Here is a 22,534-nt window from a genome sequence, read left to right on the forward strand (position 1 = left end):
GCCAAAGCTTTCAAACTCCGCTAAGCGTCTCTGCCGCCTCGCCAAGGTCTCCTCCCTTTCTTTTAATAACAGTACCTTATTACTGCCTATTCCACCAACCCAATCCCTGTGTTATAGGTGGGGCTGATCCCAGGCTCCCACGCCATTGGTCGGCACATGACTTGGGCCTGTCCAGTCAGAACATCCCATTCCCTTTCCCTGAGCAATTGGTTCAGAGATAGGTGCATGACCCGTGCCAGACCAATGACACTAAACACAGGACTTTCTCTGGAGCTAAATAGAGACAGGTTTTTTCTGTTGTTTGGTGGAAATATAAGGTAGATGTATAAGCCTGCAGTGACTGGTTGCCAGCTTGGGCTCCATATGGGAAAAGACTTGAGAATGAAGGAGGAGTTGAGAGGCAGAAAACCAAATTGCTGCTGCTGCTGTTTGAGTGCCCAATCCAACTTTGCATTAAGCCAGGCCTGTTTTGTTTTGTTCTTCTGGTTACGTGATAAAATCATTTCCCCTTTTTGAGTACGGTGATTCAATCTGGGTCTCTGTCGCTTGCAACCAAAAGATGTTTATTAGTACAGAAATCAGGGTAGTCAGCAAATCTAGAGAGAAAATATGAATACAGAGGACTCTGGCTCTGTGGTCATGGGAAAAGGATGTGTTTCCTTTCATCCAAGTCATTTTACCCAGTGACCCTCTAGGCAGGTAACGGAGGAAAGAGTACCCTGGAGGGAGTGGTGGGTCTCAAACTATGGCCCAACTAGACAGGATACATCTTTTCCCCCTTTCATTTGTACTTGTCAAAAAAAAAATATTTTTCAAAATTTATTTTGTTTTATATTTATTTTTAATTACTAAGCAAACATGAATACATTTTTCTTATAGAAATTAAACTATTTTAGAAAATGCAGAACGTCTTCTGACTTTTACTTGACCACTCCGCTCCAGAGGCTACCCTGTATTTGGCTTATATCCTTTAAACCGTATAACTCAGTGTGGACACACATAAGAACATAGAAGTTTCTTTTGCACGGTGGCTATGTGGGGATGGTGGCTGTGATTGTGTAGGTTCTGCTCACAAATGCACTAAGAGTGAAGTTGCGTTAAAAAATCCCACCTACAGAAAACACCTCCCTCTAATTGTCATCCAACCCCAGGAATATCTGAAACTGCCCCCTCCTGTAAATCCCTTTTATGTATTTAAGAAGCTTTTCTAAAAGATTCTTTTTAATCTGCTATTAAAAATTTTTCTGGAAAGAAGAGAATGAGTTACACTATATTTTTTTGTCATTTTTTCTCACTCATTTTGTAAAAATTACACACGAACACATGCTTAGTGTAAAAGATTAAAAATATAAAATAAATGGAAAGTGGAATAAAAGGGAAAATCTGCCCTTATCTCACGATCTCACCTCACCATTCCCCTCCCCGCTCACTACATTGTGTATTTTTCTGGTCCTTCTCTGCATTTTCATTTTATACACATAGAGCAGCAATGTATTTTAGAAAACTTTCTGTGTCAGTGTTTTAAGATTAAAAGGTTAAGTTATAAAAAACAGAGAATATGCCTTTAGTTAATGAGACACAGGATGGGCAAGCTTTGATGGGGGGGAGGCAGGAAATCTAGTACAATAAGCCTGTATAGGGAGGTTGGGCTGCTGGGGTGTTGAGAGTTTGTATGGGACGAAGCACTTAGTGAGGCCGTTTCAAAAGTAAACCTGACCGACTGCCCAATTTTTCCATCCTTGCTTCTCAAATCTTGGGTCTGGGAGGTTGGTTGTATTTCTGGCAATAATCGGACTTTAATTTTTTCTATTCTTTATTTTTTAAAATTTGTTTATTTTATTTATTTATTTTTGGTTGTGTTGGGTCTTCGTTGCTGCATGCAGGCTTTCTCTAGTTGTGGCAAGCGGGGGCTACCGTTCCTTGCAGTGCGCGGGCTTCTCATTGTGGTGGCTTTTCTTGTTGTGGAGCATGGGCTCTAGGTGTGCGGACTTCACTAGTTGTGGCACGTGGGCTCAGTAGTTGTGGCTCACGGGCTTAGCTGCTCCGTGGCATGTGGGATCTTCTCAGACCTGGGCTTGAACCCGTGTGCCCTGCATTGGCAGGCAGATTCTTAACCACTGCACCACCAGGGAAGTCCAATTTTTCTATTCTTAATTGCTACTTAAAGCTCAATAGTTTTTAAAAAACATAATATCTATCCTTTCCTTTCTCAGGTAAATCAAGCTGATTATCTTTTTTTCTTTTTTATGTACCAATTTCAAGCATGGCTAACTTGAGATGGAGGGTCTTTGACGAATGATTCTTGTTTTGAGTTTTGTTTTTTAAATGGTAGAAATTTCCTCTTCCTCATCCTCTCCTTCCTCTTTCTTCATTCGTCTTCCTTCTCTTCCAGTATTCAACATGTATTTTTTTTTAGGGGGTAGGGGATGAATTTCCTTTATTTCCATTTCGGACTCTCATTCAATCCAGGCTCAGTCTTATCTAACGTGCTAACTATTTTTACACTGAGGCTTAGAGAATGCCGACCACACTTCCAAAATATATTAGCATATAGACATTTGGTGTGATATAAACATACCCCCAGGATGACTGACACTACTGCCCTCTTCCCTGGGAAACAATGTAATGCCGTGGGGAAAATCATGGGCTGGGAGTCAGACAGGCCTGGGTGTGTGTCCACGTGCTGCCCACACTTGTTTCAGGATCTCCAGGAGGTACCTGACAAAGTTTCAGTGTTTTCTTCCATAAAACAGGAAAATGCTTCACTGGGGTAGTTCCTTTATTAAATAAAATAATATGTGCAAACCACTGATTCAATACACAAGTGCTATTTTTCCACCCTAACATTTTGACTTAGAGAATAGTCCAACAGAAATTTCACACCATCCATTCAGTTTACCAGGACAGGGGAGGAGAGAGTGATACAAGCAGAAGGTCTGTCTAAAAGGAAACACTGTATTATATTTCTCTTTTATTCACTCAGAAACCTGAGTTTGCCTGACCTAGTGCAGGGAGAAAAGGAAGCACTAGAAATACGATTCCTGCTTCACAGACAAGGGATGATAGAATATATGGTAAATGATTCTGTTTGTTTACTAAAGACATAACCACAATTTCATAATAGTAACAAGCTACCTTCCTGAGCTTCAGTGAATTTCACTTTGAAATCCTTCTTTCATTTTCCTGTTTGTATACCAGGAAGTGTGTGATGTGAATAAGCCCAAACTAGCTTAAGCTAACACACACACACACGCACACACACACACACACGTATTGACTTATTTTCCTAGAACGAATGGGGGTGGGTTCAAGCACTATTAGATTTGGGGTTTCTCCCCACTGGCTCTTACCTGAGCTGTATTGGTCTGCTTGCTGGCTTCTAAGAGAGAGTTGATCTGGACTCAGCAAACTTTAGGCTTTGATCATCCTAACTCAGCTTCCTTCTTAGGATACAGCTATAAAATGCCAGGATAGACTCCTATTGTGTCTTCCTGGATCATGTGACTGCCCTTGACCCAGTACCCAGTGACTGGATGGGGGGATAGGTTGTTCTGATTGGCAGGTTGGGTCCTGTACTTCTGTGGCCAGAGTGGATAAGGTTTGGTGACCAGTAGTTCTGCCAGGAACACACAGAATGGAGAGGGGCCCTTTCCCAAAGTCACAGTTTGGTTTTCCCCAGTTCTAATTAAAGTGGTTTGTACCTAGGTGTGATAAATCAGGTACTCACTTGACCTTTAGTTAATGCTTTGATACTTCCACAATTTATACTAGTTTAAGCAATATGCTCTTAAACAAGGTATGCCCGTATGATGGATACTAGAGTGGTGTAGTTTCTAGGTAGAAACTACCTAGAAAGTATATAAAACAGATAACATGTAAAACATATAAAAGGTTTTTTGTTTGTGTATGAATCCTAGAAGTGTTTACAAGATCATTAGAAATTCAGCATAAATAAAAATAAACTAGCAAGATGCAAGTAAACAATCTTCCCCAGTATTTTTTTTAATTGGCTGTTATGGCATGGCCTTACTTCATTAAAAATTTCTAGACTAAAAACTGTGTTTACCAAGATAAATACAAATGATAAAGGTTTTCAAGAGCTGAAGGAGCAACAGAGACAAACCAAAATGACTTCTCTGTTTTGACTTTGACCATAATTCTAAATTCTGTCCACCTGATGCTTCTACCTTTAAGGGAGTGAAAAGAGGAAAAGAAAGGATGGAAAACTGGAGGGGAGAGAAGGAAGAGAGTGGAGAGGAGGGTATTCCAGATTAATTTTTACCTTCTCAAAAGTGGGAGAGTGAAATGAAAAAACACAGGTCCTGGGGAAGATGTTATTGTGTTTTGCACACCAGCTTGCTCTCCCCTCGTCTGAAGCACGTTTACTCAAAGCCCTTCCTCACTCTAAGCCTACATGCTGCCTAACATTGCTGACCACACTCTCAGCTCTGGGGATGGGCCATGGCTAACTTGAGCCAGAATGTTTTATCTCCCAACATGTAAGGGCTGTTTTAGAGGTAGCAATGGCAATTAATCCAATCATGGCCAATGCGATGGAAGATGATGTTCCCAGGATTTCTGAAAAATATAGTCGTTCTTTCTGGGCTTGATTTGGTGATTTGAGGAAGAGCTGCTTAGGGCTGGTATAGCCGTGGAGGATGAAGTCAACCCATGAAGGAAGACAGTTCCGGAGAGGCAGAAAAACTGAGGACACATGCGTCTGGAGGAAGCTGCCCCAGAAGCCAACTCTACCTGTAGAATTTCAATGAAATGACTGAATAAATGCTGTTCTGCGTGTCAATTAGTTTGAGTTGGGTTTCCATTCCATTGAAAATAAAAATGATCTTAATTGGTTTTCTTGGAAGTGCATGAATATCATTCTTCTTTATGTCTCTTCCCCCACTGGGTCCAGCATGATGCTTTTGCATACAGTAGGTGCTCACTGAATGAATGAATGGATGCAGTGGAAGCCTCTCTGGATTGGAAGTTAAAACCTGATCGTCTAATCCTAGTGTATGTAATAAAAAAAAGTGTGACTAAGCATACATCACCCACCTGTCTGTATCCCATGTTCCATTTGAGATGTGAAGGGATTGGACCAGTTCCCATACAGTTGGCCCTCAGTATCTGTGGGTTTCACTTCTGTGGGTTCAACCAATCTCGGACACTGAGGACTGACTGTATTCATTATACTACGTCATTTTATATAAGGCACTTGAGTATCCTTGGATTTTGGTGTCCACAGGGGCTGCTGGAACCAATCCCCGCAGATATTGAGGGATGACTGTATTCTAGGCCGTTATTATGCTATTTCTTTCTAATGTGGCATTACTGATAGTTTACATCCTGGGTCTGTCTTGATTTTGTTTGGTCAGTACTTTTGCTGTGCTGGTTAAATATTTTAAATCTCTCTCCACGCAAACATATTAAGTCAACAAACATTTATTGAGTGTCTGCTACCCGTCAGGCACTGTACTGGGCACTGGGTTACAGTGGAGAGTGAAATGACATGGTCTGTTGTTTTCATGCATCTTACGGTCCAGTGCTGTGCCAATGAAACAGGAAGGAAGGAGGCAGGGCACAACCTTTAAAAGAATGACGTAGCCATAGGACATGACAAAAACTGGTTAGAACCAACTAGGTCCAAGATGGCAGAAGATTCGACTTCCACTAGACCTTGAGCCTCATCATACGCTCATTGTAACATATTAGCATCTAAATGACACACCCACCAGCACAGTGACAGTTCTGAGGCTAACCATAAAAGGACAAAAAGTGAGAGGTAGCCCAAGTCCTGGAAATCCCCACTCCTTCCCCTGGAAGAGTTGGAGTAACCCTCCCACTCATTAGTCTATGAAATTACCCAGCCCATAAAAACTAACCATGCCATATTTCGGGGCCTCTCACCTCTGAGATGGCCTATACTCTGTGGAATGTGTTTCTCTCGAAATCTACTTTTTACCTATCACTTTGTCTCTCACTGAATTCTTTCTGCCATGAGACATTAAGAACCTGAGCTTCCTTAAGTCCTGAGACCAGGTGTGTGATGTCAGTTAAAAGACCAAGTCCCAATCTGAGTTATGTGGTTTCACCAACTGCAGTAGCTGCTAACCATAGGTGGCTATCGAGGTGCTTGAAAGGTGGTTAGTCCAAACTGAGATGTACTGTAAGTACAAAATAAACACCAGGTTAGAAAGAGTAACCCCAAAGAATATCTGATTAATTATTCTTTATATTGATTACAAGTTGAAATGATAATACTTGAGATAGAGTTACATAAAGTATACTACTAAAATTAATTTGGCTTGTTTTCTTTGTACTTTTTAATGTGGTTACCAGAAGATTTTAAATTACATATGTGGTTCCTATTACATCCTCAGTGGATGGTGCTAGTCTAGAGCAGGAGACTCGTGATTCTCAAATTTTATGGTTTTCTATGAATCCTCGGAAAATCTTGTTAAAATGTAGATGTGGTTCAAGTAGGTCTGTGGTGGGGCCTGAGATTCTGCATTTTTTACAAGCAACCAGGTGACACTGATGCTGCCTTCCATGGAGAACACTTTGAGTAGACTAGATTTGAAGACTTACAAAATGGTAAATTAAATGTGGATTGAAATATATGATTGAGGAGAAAATATATAGGAATGAACTGGCTGCAGAAAGAATGACTATTAAGATAAACTAAATATCACCGAAGCAAGAACCGAAATAAATGTAGTGTGAGGACAGTTTCTCAGTCAAACTTTTAAAAAATAGTTTGATGTCTTGTGAGAGATTTAAAGGTACTGCAAATACCATCACTGGTATATGTACTCTTCTACACTTACACATGTGTGTACCGTACTCAATAGTTGAATTCAGCAAATGTGTGTTGAGCTCACTTGGTGCAGGTATTCTATCTATCAGCACATTGGGTAGACCTTATGGAATAAAAAGATGAAGATGTGGTTCTTCTTCTCAAACAGTTCATCATGGGGTTTGAGAAAGAGAGAAACACATTTGACCTAATACAGCACAAGAAGCACTAAGATCACGGTAGTGCAATATGGTGCTTTTGTTTCCTTTCACCTTTCTACCAGTAACAAGCTCTGATTTTCCTGTGGGACATCTACACCCACCTCCCAACACTTTCCCTCGTGCTTCTGAGATGTGAATTGCTGACCTCCATCCTTGGATCCCAGGCTGGAGCCGGTGAGTCAGGTCTGGACAGACAGAGTATACTGTTGTGGACATAAATTGAGCAAGGAGAGACATAATGCCTCAAGAGGAAATGAAATTTCTGGGAGGAGAGTTGGAATTTCCAGTGGGAGAGGAGTGTCCATAACCTCCAGCCGTCTTGATGCCCTGGGGGTGGGGAAGCCAGGATGAAGCAAACAGTCACCAAGGAAGTAGATCTGAGGAATGGAGAAAGTCAAAACTACTCTTTCTGATCCTTTTGAGCTCTGTATCAAGCTGTCCCTGAAGGCCGATGTACACCCTTTAATTTGTAAGCCATTAAACTCCAATTGCTTAAGCAAGTTTAATTTGCATTTTCTATTGCTTGTATCCCAAGGAGACCTAACTGATAAAACAATAGCATGAACAAGGCAGAGAGAATGGGACAAGTAATTTTGCTTGGGATCTTCCCAGAGCACTTGACATTGAGTTAAATGCCTTAAATGACAAAGCAAGATATAATGGACGTTTGGGTGATAGGACTGTGTTCCTTGTTGTAATATTTATGGATTCTGCAAACTGGGCAGGATTTCTAAAAATGCCAGGTCAAGTCCATGTGATACGAGAATATATTTCTAGTTTCTGGGAGAGGCTCTCTAGAGTCACAAAATTATTTTCCTGCCAAAAATATCAGCCAGTTCCTCACTAGGGCTTAAATGTCACCTCTCAGAGTTGTCTCCCCTGACCTCTTTATCCAAAATTGTCTTTGTTCCTCTTTTCTCCTAGTTATCCTGTTTAAATGTCCGAAGAGCACCTCCAACTCTGGAACTATCTTTTTATTTATTTATTATAATGATTTAGAGCATAAGCTTCTTGAAGGTCAGGACCATTTCTGTCTCGATAAGTGCTATATTTGTGACATCTAGCACAGTACCTGTCCTCTGGTGGCACTTAAATATCTGTTGAATTAATGTTCAGTTAATTAGAGCATTGAATCCAGGTTTGGTTTCCAAATACTTTATAATGATGGAGAGAAATTATAGCAGGTCCAGAGAAAAGAAACAAAAAGGATGCAGGGAGTGAGAAGTAAGTTCAGTAAGGAATGCTAAAAGGAATTAAGACAGTTCCCAAGAAGTCTTAGGGGTTATTTACTTATTTCACAACTATAGGAAGGCTCTTTATCAGAAAAATATAGAACAGTTTGTATTGCCTAAAACTCTCTATTGCCTTTTACATCCTTCTTTCTTTATTTTTTAAAGCTCATGATGTTCTTAAGGGTTTTTAAAAAAATTTTATTTTATTTATTTATTTTTGGTTGTGTTGGGTCTTTGTTGCTGTGCGAGGGCTTTCTTTAGTTGCGGTGAGTGGGGGCTACTCTTCACTGTGGTGCGCGGACTTCTCATTGTGGAGGCTTCCCTTGTTGCGGAGCACGGGCTCTAGGTGCGTGGGCTTCAGTAGTTGTGGCATGTGGGCTCTAGAGCTCAGGCTCAGTAGTTGTGGCACATGGGCTTAGTTGCTCCGTGGCATGTGAGATCTTCCCAGACCAGGGCTTGAACCAATGTCCCCTGCATTGGCAGGCGGATTCTTAACCACTGCACCACCAGGGAAGCCCCCTTTCTTCCTTCTTAATGCCAGCGTGTGGTTGTAATGGCTGGAGCTCTAGCAGCTATTTTATGACCTTGAATATGGACCTTGAATATGGTCACATATGAAGAATCCACACACCGAGAATAGCAGAGCAGAAAGAGAGAAGCATCTTGGGTCCCTGATGATTTCATGGAATTGTTGTTCTAGCCTTGGACTACCTCGTTCCCTACTCCTTTTATGTAGAATATACACCTTTGCATGGTCTAGCCACTATTATTTTGCATTCTCAGGTACATGCAGCCAAAATTAATTCTAGCTGATACTCTAGGTTATCTCTTTTTAATCAAATATATTGAGTCTCTGTGCCAGTACATCTTTGAAAAATAATAGAAAACCAACTATTCTGGAGAGTTTAATATAACTGCCTGAATTCAGAGTTTTTTTTACAGATATAAAATGGATAGGAGAGTTATATGAATTGATAAATTACAGAGGTTTAATAAAAATAATATAAAAAGCTAAGTATTCAGAGACTAATACATAAAACAGCAAACAAGCCCAACAGTGGATTTGAAGAGACTTTTAGACACATAAGTATGCATAGCTAATTAATGTTCACTGCCTTAATTGGAAGTTATCATTAATCAAAATGAACCAGGAATGAAAAAGTATGTGTGGTTACTTTAAAAAGCCAATTAATTTTAGGCTATTTTAATGGAATTCTGACAGGTAAGGACTTGGAATGGATTCTTTCAATATGTTTTACAATTGTCAGGCCCTTGTTAAAGTTTAGGTATTCTATTTCGTCCTCCAGATGACGAAGAAAGGAGAAAAATAATAAAAATGACTAAAGGGATAGACGATAGGTCATTTGGAAAAGAGTTAAAAAAAAAAGATAGTCTAGCCTGGAAAAGAAAAAGTAAAAGTGGAGTTTAAAGTATTTCATTAATATGAAGGGTTACTAAAAGGAGGCGGGTCGGTTCTTAATCACTAAAGTGGAACAAAATTAAATTACCTTAAATTGAAGAAAGAACACATTGCTAGAGTGTTTATGGAATCCAGTGTCATTGAAAGACATTGAGTTTGAGAGTCTCAATCCCTAGAGATCTTTAGTGGATGAGAGGGTGTCCCACTGTGATGTCTCACCCCATGATCAACATGTGCATCCCTCCTAAAGTTGATACCTGTGTTGCAAAGAACTTTCTAGAAGGACTGCAGGATTTGGATATATAAGATCTCTTAGAATTCTCCTGATTCTTCCCTTGAAATTCAGTAATTGGAAAATTTCTTAAAATACATTCCAGTTTCTTTTTTTTTTTTTAAACAAAATGATAATGGCAGACACTGTTGAGTGTCCACCTGTAGCAGATTCTGCTGATGCCCTGAACATATCCCCTCAGCAGTCACACATCCAGGATTTGCTGATGGCGCCTGTGAATCTCCATCTCAGGGCTTTCTCCCTACCAGAGTGTAAGGCAGTAATTTGTCCCTATTGGGGCTGATACATAACCCAGGCACAGTTCTGCCAATCCTGCCTACTAAGTCTTGCTAGCACTACAACGTGAGGCCCCACAGAGTATCGGCTTTGCCTTCATGGAATCTTGCGTTAACACTGATCTGCAACCAAGAAACTCATTTTCCTGCAGAGTAGCAGCAATGGGCATGTGACTATAGGATCCATGGATATTACCATATACATGCGGCCTGATAGAACTCTTAAAGGTCTCTTAAAGGCCCAGCTAAGGAGTCAGCTTGTAGATGACGCTCTTTTGGGGTGGGGCCCTGTGCTTGAAAATATGGCATGGGCTTTGAACCAAAGGTCAAATGATGCTCTGTCCCCAGCTGCTAGAACATCCTCTCCCAGCCCTAGTGGATGATCTATGATTGAGCTAAGCTTATCAGGGTATTTTCACTTGCTAGTGATTGGTTTAGGGGAAGTGGGCTGAATACACCTTGGGAAGATGCAGTGCCATAATAAACACATACTGACATGTCAGAGAAGCCAATTTCCCCTTCTGGCTTTGGATGTAGTATTGTGTAAAGATAACGTTTGGAGCAGTTGCAGCCACTCTGTAACCAGGAAGAGACAGAACATGAAGACTGAGAATGGCAGAGTAAAGAGATAGAAGGAGCTGGGTTCTGATGACACCAGTGAGCCCTTTGAAGAAACCCTAGAATTGCCTTCCTCTGGACATCTTAAGTGAGATAACAGATGGTTTTATTGTTTAAGCCACTTCTAGTCAGAGGTGAGTAATTTCCAGTGATACCCACGGTGGACACTTCTGAATTGGGCTTCCCACATTTATTCCTTCCCATGGCTGCTTCTGTATTGATGGTGTCCACCTTCCACTAGAAAGGCCCAAAATGCTGGCATTTCCTGGTTTCTCTTGCAGCTAGGAAATGACGTGACCCAATCTGGCCACTAGGACTTGAGGAGCTGTCAGTTGTTAGCTTTCTGAGAAAGGGTTTCCTCCTTGATAAGAAGCGGCATTTAGGCCCTATTCTTTGGCCAGATGCTGTTGTGTCTTCATGTGACACTTGAAACTGTGGCGTCCATCTGTGACTATCATGGTCTAAGGATAAAGCCAGAGTGAAAGATGTAAAAGCTGAGGTCCTCAGTGACCTAGCAGAGTCCCTGGACCAATCGTGGACTTGTCCTGCCTCTTGAGTTATCTTTAAGTGAGGTAAATAAATGACGTAATTTAAGTTGGTTTTTGTTGGATGTTCTGTTCCTTGAGGCCAGCGCCATCTTAACTCAAAAATATAGTATAGTATGCTACCTCAGTCACGGTCTTCCCTTCCCAATCCACCAGAAATGAAAGAACAAAAAGTTTCTGTTAAACTTTTAAACATCAGCTGGTCCTGGTTTTACCTTATAACGATTATGGAAAATGCTGGTAGTATATACTTTGCTATAGAAGCACAAACTATTTCTATGACCCTTCACATGAGACAGGTCATTAGGTATTCAGGAAAATGACAAAGATATCTCCTCTCAGTAGCCCTGTAATTGGGAGAACTAACAAAACTGTAAAAGGAACTGTTGGATGTTTTCATTCAGTTGGCCATTATAGTTTCTGAATTGAGTTTTTCTAAAAAGAAGGGAAATGCAGCCAAATTCCATAATTCCCTCAAAAGCTCTAAGTAAAAATATACTGAAATCCTGAATAAAAGAAAAGCAACTGTGCATATATTATTTTATTTTAAAAACAGAACATCTTAGAGACTGGAAACATTACATTTCTGTTTACCCTAAGCAAACAAGATGGGAATTTAGAATTTTGAGTCCAGGGAGTATTTTCCTTTAAAATATATATATCATACACACACGTACAGAACGAGATAATGAAGATGTTAAGATGTTGCTGGAATTCTACTAGTCTGCTTTATGCTTATTGATGGAAAAAAAGATTCCTCCCTTGTAAATTACTTATTTTGCTAGAGGCTTTTCCTGGTTCTGGAACTACCACTTTTAAGGTATACTTCCCTCAGCATGCAGAATGGTGGCAGTCTTTTCAGATAAGAAATTCTGCATTCTATTTATCTTCAGGATGTTAACCTTTGACAGCACTTCGAAAGATTAGCGAGCAAATTAACCTATTTTTCTAGCAGAAGAGCAGGTTGCCTGAATCAGGTATCCTTTCCTTTAGGTAGTTAAACTGGCCTGGGGCCCAAGGTGAGTGAGATTTCTTTGCTCTCAGCCTCATCACTCCACCCAGCTCAAGTTCAGGCGGCTTCACGGATTTTGAGATTCTCTTGGGAAGTGAGCCCCTGCTTTAGCCTGAGGCTGGCTCATGAACGTCACCTTTCACCTACTTAAAGACAAGTTTTGCATAGCATCGAGGTTTACTATTCAAGTAGCTATTTCTAGCTCCTTCATTACTTCAAAACAAAATAAACCCCTCCAAATGTTTTATTTCCTGTGGTATCAAATCTGACTTAATGTTGTAACTTTGTCCACAGACCAACTAAATAATATGTTGGATTAAAGGAAAAAAAAAAGCTCAATCCCACTGCTGCTTGGGTAATGAAAGCCATCTTTCTTACAGTGTATTGTACTTGTTGTTTTAGTCATTTGTGTTTTGGTTCGTTTGCTTGCAGTAAGGCAGTCTACCTGAACTCTATGTTTTTTTCCTTTTTGTAGTGTCTAAAGTGAAATATAATGGCAAACTTTAAAATACAGGAACACTTTTAGCTTCATAAAAAGAACGTACAAAGACAATAATTTGGGGTCAACTTTATCATTTGAAAACAAATATCAATCTGGTATAAGTAGTGAGTGCACTGAGGGGAGATGGGTTATTTGCTGGGTTCGGTAAGGCCAAAACAAGAGACAATAAAGAAACATGCTTTGAATTTTTGAGACCCTCTCGCTTCAGACATTTCCAAAAATCATTTTATTTTACAAAATCTGACAAATTTGTGCAAGAACGAAACAAGTAATCCAATTAAGAATGAAAATAATAACGCGCATTTTTTTTCCTGAACTATGTTAAGATTTAGGCATTACAGCAATATCTGCGTTTTCTAGTTCTTTTTTCGGGAGACAAGGCGGTGGTCTTTTACCCCAGGAACTGCCCTCCTGCAGACCCGGCCGGCCCCGCCCCATCTCCGCCCATGTCGTGGCCGCACAGACCGGCTCCCCTCCCCTCCCCCGGCCGCAGCGGTCCCGTTCCTCCCCGCCGACCTGTCCCCGCCCCGCGCCGGCTGCGGCTGGGTCCCGTCCGCCCAGGCTCGGGCGAATGACCCATAGTAACCCCGCCCCGCCCCCGGCCGCCCGCGCCGCGCTCCCGGCCGGAATTCGATAGGCCCAGCCCCGCACGCGCCACCGCCCGCGGGCCAATGGGCTGCTGCCTCTCTGCATATGCAACGAGCGCCGGCCGGGGGCGCGCGTCCTGGGCGGTTCGGCTCAACAGACGCTGGTCTGCAGGCGCTGGGGCGCTACGCTGCGCTTGTTGCGAGTGCTGGGGCTGAGACGAGTCGGCGCGGCAGCTGACCGGGCAGCCGACCGCCGCCCTCTCGCAGTGCGACTCGCGGAGGCTGCGTCAGGGTCCCCAGGAGGCGGCCCGGGGCGTGAATGCTCTGGGGGCACAGCCAGGCCTGCATGGGCCGGAGGAACCGGAGCTCCGGCGTCGCGGTGAGTGCAGCGCCTGTGGTGGGAGCGGCGGGGCCGTGTTGGCGGCGGGGCCTCCGCGTGCGGCCGGGCTGGGCCCGAGGGCAGCCCGGGACTGGGGGAGGGACGCGGCCGGCCTGGAGGCCCCGGCTCCTCGACGTGGCCGCCGAGCCCGGCGCCGAGGGTGTGCGCGCTGGCGGTGCGGGCTCTGGGGCCGGCTCGCGGCGTATGTGGGAGGCGCGCCCGTGGGGTCCGGGAAGCGGGTGAGGTGGCGCCCGGGCCGAAGGGCCCACGTGAGCTGGGGGAACCGCAGCCCGGGCGGCCGCGCTGTTCGGGGGAGGAAGGCTGCGCGGGGTCTCTCCCGGCGCTTTGGGGGCGGGGTGACCTGGGGGATTGGCAGCTTTCACTAGCCCGGCTCTGACGCCGTCGCTGGGAGGAAACTGAGCCCTGCGGTTTCGGAAACCCACACTGGGGGGGTGGGTTGCTGCCGGGTGTGAGGAGAAATTGGGGGTGTGAGATGGGTCGACTTTGGTATTTGTTCAGGCCACGATCGGTGGTGATGGGGCGGGGATGAATACTGTTGTTTTGGGGTTGGGAGTTGAAGGTTTATTTTCCCTAGGTGCGTTTTAATTATACAGCAGTAGTGGAATGTGTAACACTGAGAGAGTGCTCACTACCAGCAGCCCAGTGGGGTAGGGATGATCCGGCCCGTTTCACAGATGAGGAACCTGAGGCCCAGAGACATAGAACTGGTTTGTCCAGGCTGGATTTAGAAAATGTGCTCGAAGCTATTGTGTATATGGCCCTTCCAAAATAGGGTAGAACAACGTCTTTGAAATTATATGGACGTTAGAGAGAGAATAGGCCTCGTGAAAGTGATTATAGCCGAATAAGATGACAAACAGCTGACACTTATTGAGCCTTTATAACATTGCAGGCGTTGTGCTAAGAGCTTTCTGTATAGTATCTCTGAAACTGTTAACAACCCACTAGGGTGGCGGTTATTCCCATATTACAGCTGGAGAAACTGCCGTTTGGATATATTAACTTGCCTCCAGATCACAGCAAGTAAGAGGAGAAGCTGGGATTCAGATCCGCCTGTCTGAAAATCCAGAGCTTTCACATCTAAGCACTATAGTATGCTGCCACTCCTTGGTGGCTGGCTGAATAGTTGTCACCGTGGATTTTTGTTTGAGTGGCCAGGAGAGCTGTAGTGTGATGATAACCTTTTTTGTTTCCCCAGATTAGTTCCGAGAGTTGAAGGGTGCTGCTGAGGTGCTCCTGAAAGTGTATTAGTAGGTTCTTACAGGGCGGAGGAGGTGTGACACAGGAGTGTGCTGCACAGACTTTATTCTTTTCTTTTGTGTTCTGGCGTCTTCCCATGCACTTCTCACCCTTAGGAATGAGTAAGGCTTCTTTAGTCACTCTGGCATTTTCCCTTTAGACTTTTCCTGGTTTCTCTCTTTTTCTATAGAAGGAGTTGTTTCTGTAGGAGGGCAGTGTTGGGTGTAGAGCAGAGATCCACTGGATGTATGGGTCACCTAGTGTCTTTGGGTCTCAGTTACTGGGTTTGTAAGATGTTTGCGCTGGTTGATTTAAAGCTGAAATATTCTGAGTCATGTCCTTGAAGGAAAGAAGGAAGGAAGGAGGGATGGGAAGGAGCAATCCCTGTCTGGTTTGGGAAGTCAGATCTTAAAGCCCCAACATTTTTCTCATTGCTTATGTGCTCCTCTGCTGTCTGGTTCTGCTTAAATTAAGCATTCCTCTTTCAATTAATTGCTCACTTAGAGCCTTTAATTCCTGTTCTATGTCAGGCACCATGTAAAGTGCTAAGAATGCAGCAGTGAACAGAACCGATGTGAGCTTTGCCTTTACGGAGGAAACAAACGAAGCAAATCTCATACAAATAATAAATAATTACAAATTATATGTGTAATGTGTAATGAAGGACAAGTAGTGTGTGAACAAATATTATATAGAGGATTGTGATTTAGATGGAAACCTAGTCTAGGGAGGCTTTTTTGTTTTTCCCCTTAGATGGTTGGTGACCAGTAGTGCTTGTTGACTAGACTGGGTACTATATATATATTTTTAAACTTTTTATTTTGGGACGATTTGAGATTTACAGAAAAGTTGCAAATATGGAATATTCCTGTATACCATAACCCAGCTCCCCTGCTCTTATATTAACGTGTCACATAAACTTGGTTCATTTGTCAAAACAAGAAATTAATATTGATATTATCCTCTTAACTATAGACTTTATTCAGCTATCACCAGTTTTTCCACTAATGCCCTTTTTTCTGTTCCAGGATTGAGTCCATGATACCAGCTGGCATTTTGCATTCATGTTATTTTAGTCTTCTCTAATATTAAATACTAATTTTAAAATTTACCTTTTATGAGTTTACTTCTAATAATTTGTAAGAGTGGTATGGAACACTAAGAAAATAAATATACGAATATGTAAAATAAACTATATGTCATTTTCCAGCGATTCCAATTTTGTTTAAATTAAGATTGCCCAGTATCAGTACGGTAGAAAGAAAATTGATCAGACTTAAAATTCAGGATCTGGAAAGGGAACATTTTCACTGGCATCTCTTTTTTTTTTTTTTTTTTTTTTTTTTTGTGGTATGCGGGCCTCTCACTGTCGTGGCCTCTCCCGTTGCGGAGCACAGACTCCGGACGCGCAGGCTCAGTGGCCATAGCTCACGGGCCCAGCCGCTCCGTGGCACGTGGGATCCTCCCGGACCGGGGCACCAACCTGTGTCCCCTGCATCGGCAGGCGGACTCTCAACCACTGCGGCACCAGGGAAGCCCTCACTGGCATCTCTTTCCCTCTCAAATTACTTTTATTTAATTTTACTTATTTCTCTTTCTTTTTCTTTGACAGATTATATTCCATTATAGGTTATTACAAGATATTGGGTATAATTCCCTGTGTTATACAGTACATCCTTTTTGCTTATCTATTTTACGTATAGTAGTGTGTATCTGTTAATCCCGTACTACTAATTTGTCCCTCCCCTCCTCCCTCTCCCCTTTGGTGACCATGTTTGTTTTCTGTGTCTGTGAGTCTGTTTCTGTTTTGTATATATATTCATTTGTATTATTTTTTAGATTCCACATACAAGTGATATCATATAGTATTTGTCTTTTTCTGTCTGACTTTTTTCACTAAGCTTAATATTCTCTAGGTCCATCCATGTTGCTGCAAATGGCCATATTTCATTCTTTTTTATGGCTGAGTAATATTATAAACACACACACACACACACACACACACGCATATACACATCACATCTTCTTAAGCCAATTGTCTGTTGATGGGCACTTGTGTTGCTTCCATGTCTTGGCCATTGTAAATAGTGCTGCTAATATACATGTACCCAAATGTCCATTTTGAATTAGACTTTTCATCCTTTCTGGAGTGGAATTACTGGATCATATGGTGATTCTATTTTTAGTCTTTTAAAGTACCTGAATAGTGTTTCCCATAGCGGCTACACCAAATTACATTCCCACCAACAGTGTAGGAGGGTTCCCTTTTCTCGTTCAGCATTTATTATATGTAGACTTTTGATAGTAGCCATTCTGACAGGTGGGAGGTGATATCTCATTGTGGTTTGTTTGGATTTGTATTTTCTTTAATAATTAGTGATGTTGAGGATCTTTTCATGTGCCTGTTAGCCATCTGTATGTGTTCTTTGGAGAAATGTCTGTTTAGGACTTCTGCCCACTTTCTGATTGGGTGGTTTGAGTTTTTTTTGATATTGAGTTGTATGAGCTGTTTGTATAGTTGGAATATTAACTCTTTGTCAATCGCATCATTTGCAGATATTTCTCTCGTAGGTTGTCTTTTCATTTTGTTTATGGTTTCTTTTGCTGTGCAAAACTTGTAAGTTTGATTAGGTCTCATTTGTTTATTTTTGCTTTTATTTCATTTCCCTTGGGAGACTGATTTAAGAAAATATTGCTACGATTTACGTCAAAGAATGTGTTGCCTATGTTCTCTTCTAGGAGTTTTATGGTGTCGTGTTTTATATTCAGATCTTTAAACCATTTGGAGTTTGTTTTTGTATATGGTTTGAGGGAATGTTCAGATTTTGTTGTTTTACATGGAGCTGTCTAGCTTTCCCAACACCACTTTTTGAAGAGACTGTATTTTCTTCTGGGGAGATTTTTGAATTGATATGGTGAGATATTACTAGATGACCATCTTGCATTCTGAGGCTGTAATTAAATGTACATAAAGCAAGAGTTAGAGAACTTTTAAGCAACAATATTCTTTTAATTTCAATGTCTGTTTCTACTCAGAATGTCACTCCAGCTCACATTGCAAGATATGAAAGTGAGAGGGAATTTTTTCAGGAAGTCATTCTCCCTGCCTTTAGGGTACTTAAAGCTTAAATATTCCTGTAATACTTAAACTTTCCCCTTTCAGATGAACAGTTGGGAAGCAAGAAACTTATGTGAGATTTGGACCTGAGGATGGGATTTGGATGTTTTCAGGAAAGCTAGGCAGTTTTTTCTAACTTTAGATAAGTAGTATTATAATTATCGGAAGTATCCGGTGTAGTTTACACTTTACAGAGTGATTTAACTTAAAATTCTCACCTCTTAGGAGACAAATGATGACATGATTTGGGAAATATGAGCCATTAAATGTGTGACTATTTCAGTTGAACATGTATTAAGTCAATACAAATAGTTCATTGCAGTACATTACTGAATGCCGTCTGCATGCAAAGTACCGTGCTAGGTGTACAATGTGGAATAAATAAAAAGATGAACTTGTAAAGTCGTTGCTTTCAAGGAGATTTCAATTTAATGAATACTAATACTCAGATTAAAGGTTTTTTTCCTTTTTAAAGTACTATCATTTTAGCTTATTTGATCCTCTTAAGAGCCTTATATCATTAGCAGAAATATTGAGAAAATGGAGATTTAGAGGCAAAATTGCCAGACCTGGTGATTAATAGTAGTATATGGGTTGGAAGAAGGAGATGTTGAGTGATTACTCATTTACTATTTTGACGCTATCAGTGTAGAGATTGCCAGTGGAGAGACTAGAAAGAGAACAGGAAGAGGCCAGGGATGGAGCTGGGTATAGGAGGCTGAGCTTGCAAAGGAAACAGGAGTAGTGGCCAGGGAGGTGAGAGGACCGCCAGAAGCAGGTGTCCCTGCTGCCAAGGGGGAAGCTGTCAATACTGTGGAACGCCCCTGTGAGGAAAATTGAGTACCGTCTGTTGTATTTAGCAACTGGGAGGTCATGGGTGACCTTGGCAGGAGATACTGATGTGGTGGTAGGGGTAGGATGGGGAGCAGAAGTAAGTAGAAGATGGGGAAAATGGAGACAGCAAGAATCGGAAACTGCTTCCGCGAGTTCTGATTTTTAGCATATTTAAATGCTGAAGGGAGGGTGTCTGTTGAGAGGGGGAGGTCGAATATAGATGAGAAAAGTGTTACTTGTTTGTGCAAAGTTCGCGAGAAGATGGGAGGGCATGGGATCCAAAGCACGTGAGCCCTGTGCCTTAGCTGGGAGGAGGGACACGTCTTCTATAGTAACAGAAGATGGGCCTGTAACCACCTGACAGGAGTCAGTACCATATTATGGAGCCCTGAGCAATTTCCAGAAAATTGCCAAGAACTGTTGAATTCCTAAAAATCAGCCCAATTTTTGCTGACTCATGACATAGTCTTTTTAGAAAACCTCACTACAAAGCATTGTGTGAAATTGATTTAACATGTGACTTAATCTCGATTTTTTTATCCACCTTAATATGGTATATACTTTCATCTGACTTCTGATTATAGTTTATTTCTTTTCTGAAGAAGGGGACAATATAAACATTAAATCTTGTGATTTCTTCCTTACGTGCTATTTTTAGTTTCATAATAGTTTTCGCACTGCTTCTGTCTTCCTGACATTTTAAATGCCTAAATTCTTTTTATTTAAAATCTTAACTGCTGTTTTTACTGAAATATGTTTACTTCTCATGTTTCCCATTTGGAGGAGTAAAGAATTATTGGATGATTCAGTGGGCTTAATGGATCTGCTAATTTTTATTTTTAACTGAAGATACCTAAGTAACCAATGTTTTGGATAAATTGCCTCCAACTATAGTTCCCTATTTGTTTGTGAAGGTATTACGAGGATATATAGGGGCAATGATTTATTTGCTCATGTATTTCTTTAGTATGTATCTTGCAAGACACTGGGAATTTGAAAATGATTAAGAGATCGTCCCTGGGCTTCTCTGGCGGCACAGTGGCTAAGAATCTGCCTGCCAGTTCAGGGGACGTGGGTTCGAGCCCTGGTCTGGGAAGATCCCACATGCCGTGGAACAACTAAGCCCGTGCGCCACAACTGCTGAGCCTGTGCTGTAGAGCCCACGAGCCACAACAACTGAGCCTGCGCACCTAGAACCCGTGCTCCACAACAAAGAGAGCCACCACAATGAGAAGTCCGCTCACCGCAACGAAGAGTAGCCCCCGCTCGCTGCAACTAGAGAAAGCCCACGCAGCAATGAAGAATAAATTAAAAAATTCACTTATAAATAAATAATTTAGAAAAAAAAAAAAGAGATCGTCCCTGCTCTCGAAGAACTCAGAATTCATGTAAGGAAAGTGTGAACATTATATGGTGTAAGGGAAGAAGGTATAAGAATAGATGCATTACTGTATGGTATAGCTCAGGGCAGGAGGTGTATACCATAGCTCCTGTCTGGTATAGCTCAGACAGAACAGGGCAGGAAAAAGGGGAGACTTTACGGTGGAGGTGGTAGCCCAGTTCTCTACAACAAACTGGACTTTTTGCTAAGTGAACAAGGGAGACGGAATAGAATGTTTCACCTTGAATCTGTACCAGGTGTGTGTGTACACAGATATGTACACATTGGAGGTGTTATAACAATACTAAGGAATGTTGTTAGAAAAATAAAAACCATATCTTGCTATAAAAAGCTTCCCATTTGTTTGTCATGTCATGGTCAGCTTTTCTATCCTTTATTTAATTTGGAAAGTAATCACACTTAGATAATATTTTTCTGATACAAAGCCTGGTTTTTCTTTTTCTATACTAATGGTCTTTGGAATAAAGATGATAGCCAATACCTTTACAGTATTTCCTCTGGCCAGGTGCTGTTCTGATTTTGTTCTCAATTTTATGAGATAGTTTTTTTTTTTTTAATCATTCTTATTTCACACATGAGGAAATTGAGGCACAGGGAGCTTAAGTGATTTGCCCAAGTGTGTGCTGTACCTCATCCCAGGTAGTTAGGTTCCAGAGTCCAAGGCCCAGGCGCTGCACCTCCTCTCTGGGGTGACAGCTTGGTTTGAAGTTCATATATACCTCTGAAGGCATGATTATACTTGGAAGGAGCTGTGATGACAGTTTATCTATTTTTATTACACATAACTTACCTCCCCCCCCCCCCCAATAAAAGCCCTGTTTTTACAGAGGAGAATGTGAGGAGTAACAAACTAAATTGAGAGAATTTAACTAAAATTTTCTTCTTGAACTTGAACGTAAATACATCAGGATACATTCTCCTTTAACATTCTTACATAGGAATCATTAACATTGCCCTTTTAGCATTTTTTTGGATCAGGAATATAAAGCAATTTTGGGTTCTGTAATTCCATTTTTTTCCTTTTCTTTCTTAAGAAAAAAAAGAAAGGAGACCTGCTTTCTGTATGTCTGAGAAATATTTCGTACTATTTAATCCAGTTAAAGAAACCCACTTCCTTCCCCCAAATCCTCCAGTTAACCACTAATCTGAATTTGGTGTTCGTTATTCATATCCATTGCTCTGCAATTTTACTACATATGGATGTATCCCTAAACAGTGTACAGTATTGTTTTATGTATTTTTAAACTTGATATAGATGGCGTTGTATGTATTCTTATGTAGCATCCTTTTTTTTCAATCAATATCACTTAATCTATGTGGTTCCATCAGTTGAGTTTCATGACTGTGGGTACATCTCAGTTTAGCTAATTTACTTTAAAATTGTTTTACTTTCATTTTTATTTCCCTTTTTGTTCTTAGTAGATAATTTTGCAGATATATATCTAATATTGTTTCATTTTAAATTACATAAATGACTGTAGGGATAATTCACATGTGTCCTTCCTTTTGGGAAATTTTTATAAATCTACTTTTGATTTAGCCAGTTCTGTATCTGAGTGCTTGTTTAAGAATTTTCCTCTAAAATGTGCCTTCTTCCATTGTAATTTTGGTGGGTAGGGACATGGACTTGGAGTTAAGTTTTCTTGGAATTGAATTCTGGCTTATTAGTTATGTGATCTTGAGCAGCTTATTTAACCTCTCTGTGCCTCAATTTCTTCTGTAAAAAACGGATAATAAGAAAATCTGCTATATATTGTTGTCAGGATTTATATGAGATAAGTTCCTGGCACATAGTCAGCACTCAGTAAATATTAACTATTTTAAATTTATTTATTTTGAGAATATACAGAATTTTCTAAGTTCATCCACTCACTTTTTGTTATTGCCTTACCTTTTGAAGCAGCGTTATCCTTACATAGACAGATACACTTCAAGGAAATGTCTAATGTATTGTAACCTCTGGTTAATGGAGATTGGGAAGAGATATTGTAAATAGTAAACTGTAAACTGAGGGACATTAAGTAGATTTTGTTATATTTTA

The 22,534-nt window shown here is 41.2% G+C and overlaps 1 protein-coding gene across 3 annotated transcripts in view; it reads left to right on the forward strand.

Annotated features, from left to right (window-relative positions):
- Nucleotides 1-13,652: 13,652 nt before the first annotated feature.
- ACSL3 (acyl-CoA synthetase long chain family member 3) overlaps nucleotides 13,653-22,534 on the forward strand; it is an 82,513-nt gene continuing 73,631 nt past the window's right edge. For all 3 annotated transcript variants that reach the window (XM_082841556.1, XM_082841557.1, XM_082841558.1), the window contains exon 1: nucleotides 13,653-13,879. The gene's annotated coding sequence lies outside the window, so the exon portion shown is untranslated. The remainder of the gene's footprint in view (nucleotides 13,880-22,534) is intronic.

This window comes from Leucopleurus acutus, assembly GCF_964270905.1.
Source record: "Leucopleurus acutus genome assembly, chromosome: 6".
Taxonomy (NCBI): Eukaryota; Metazoa; Chordata; class Mammalia; order Artiodactyla; family Delphinidae; genus Leucopleurus; species Leucopleurus acutus.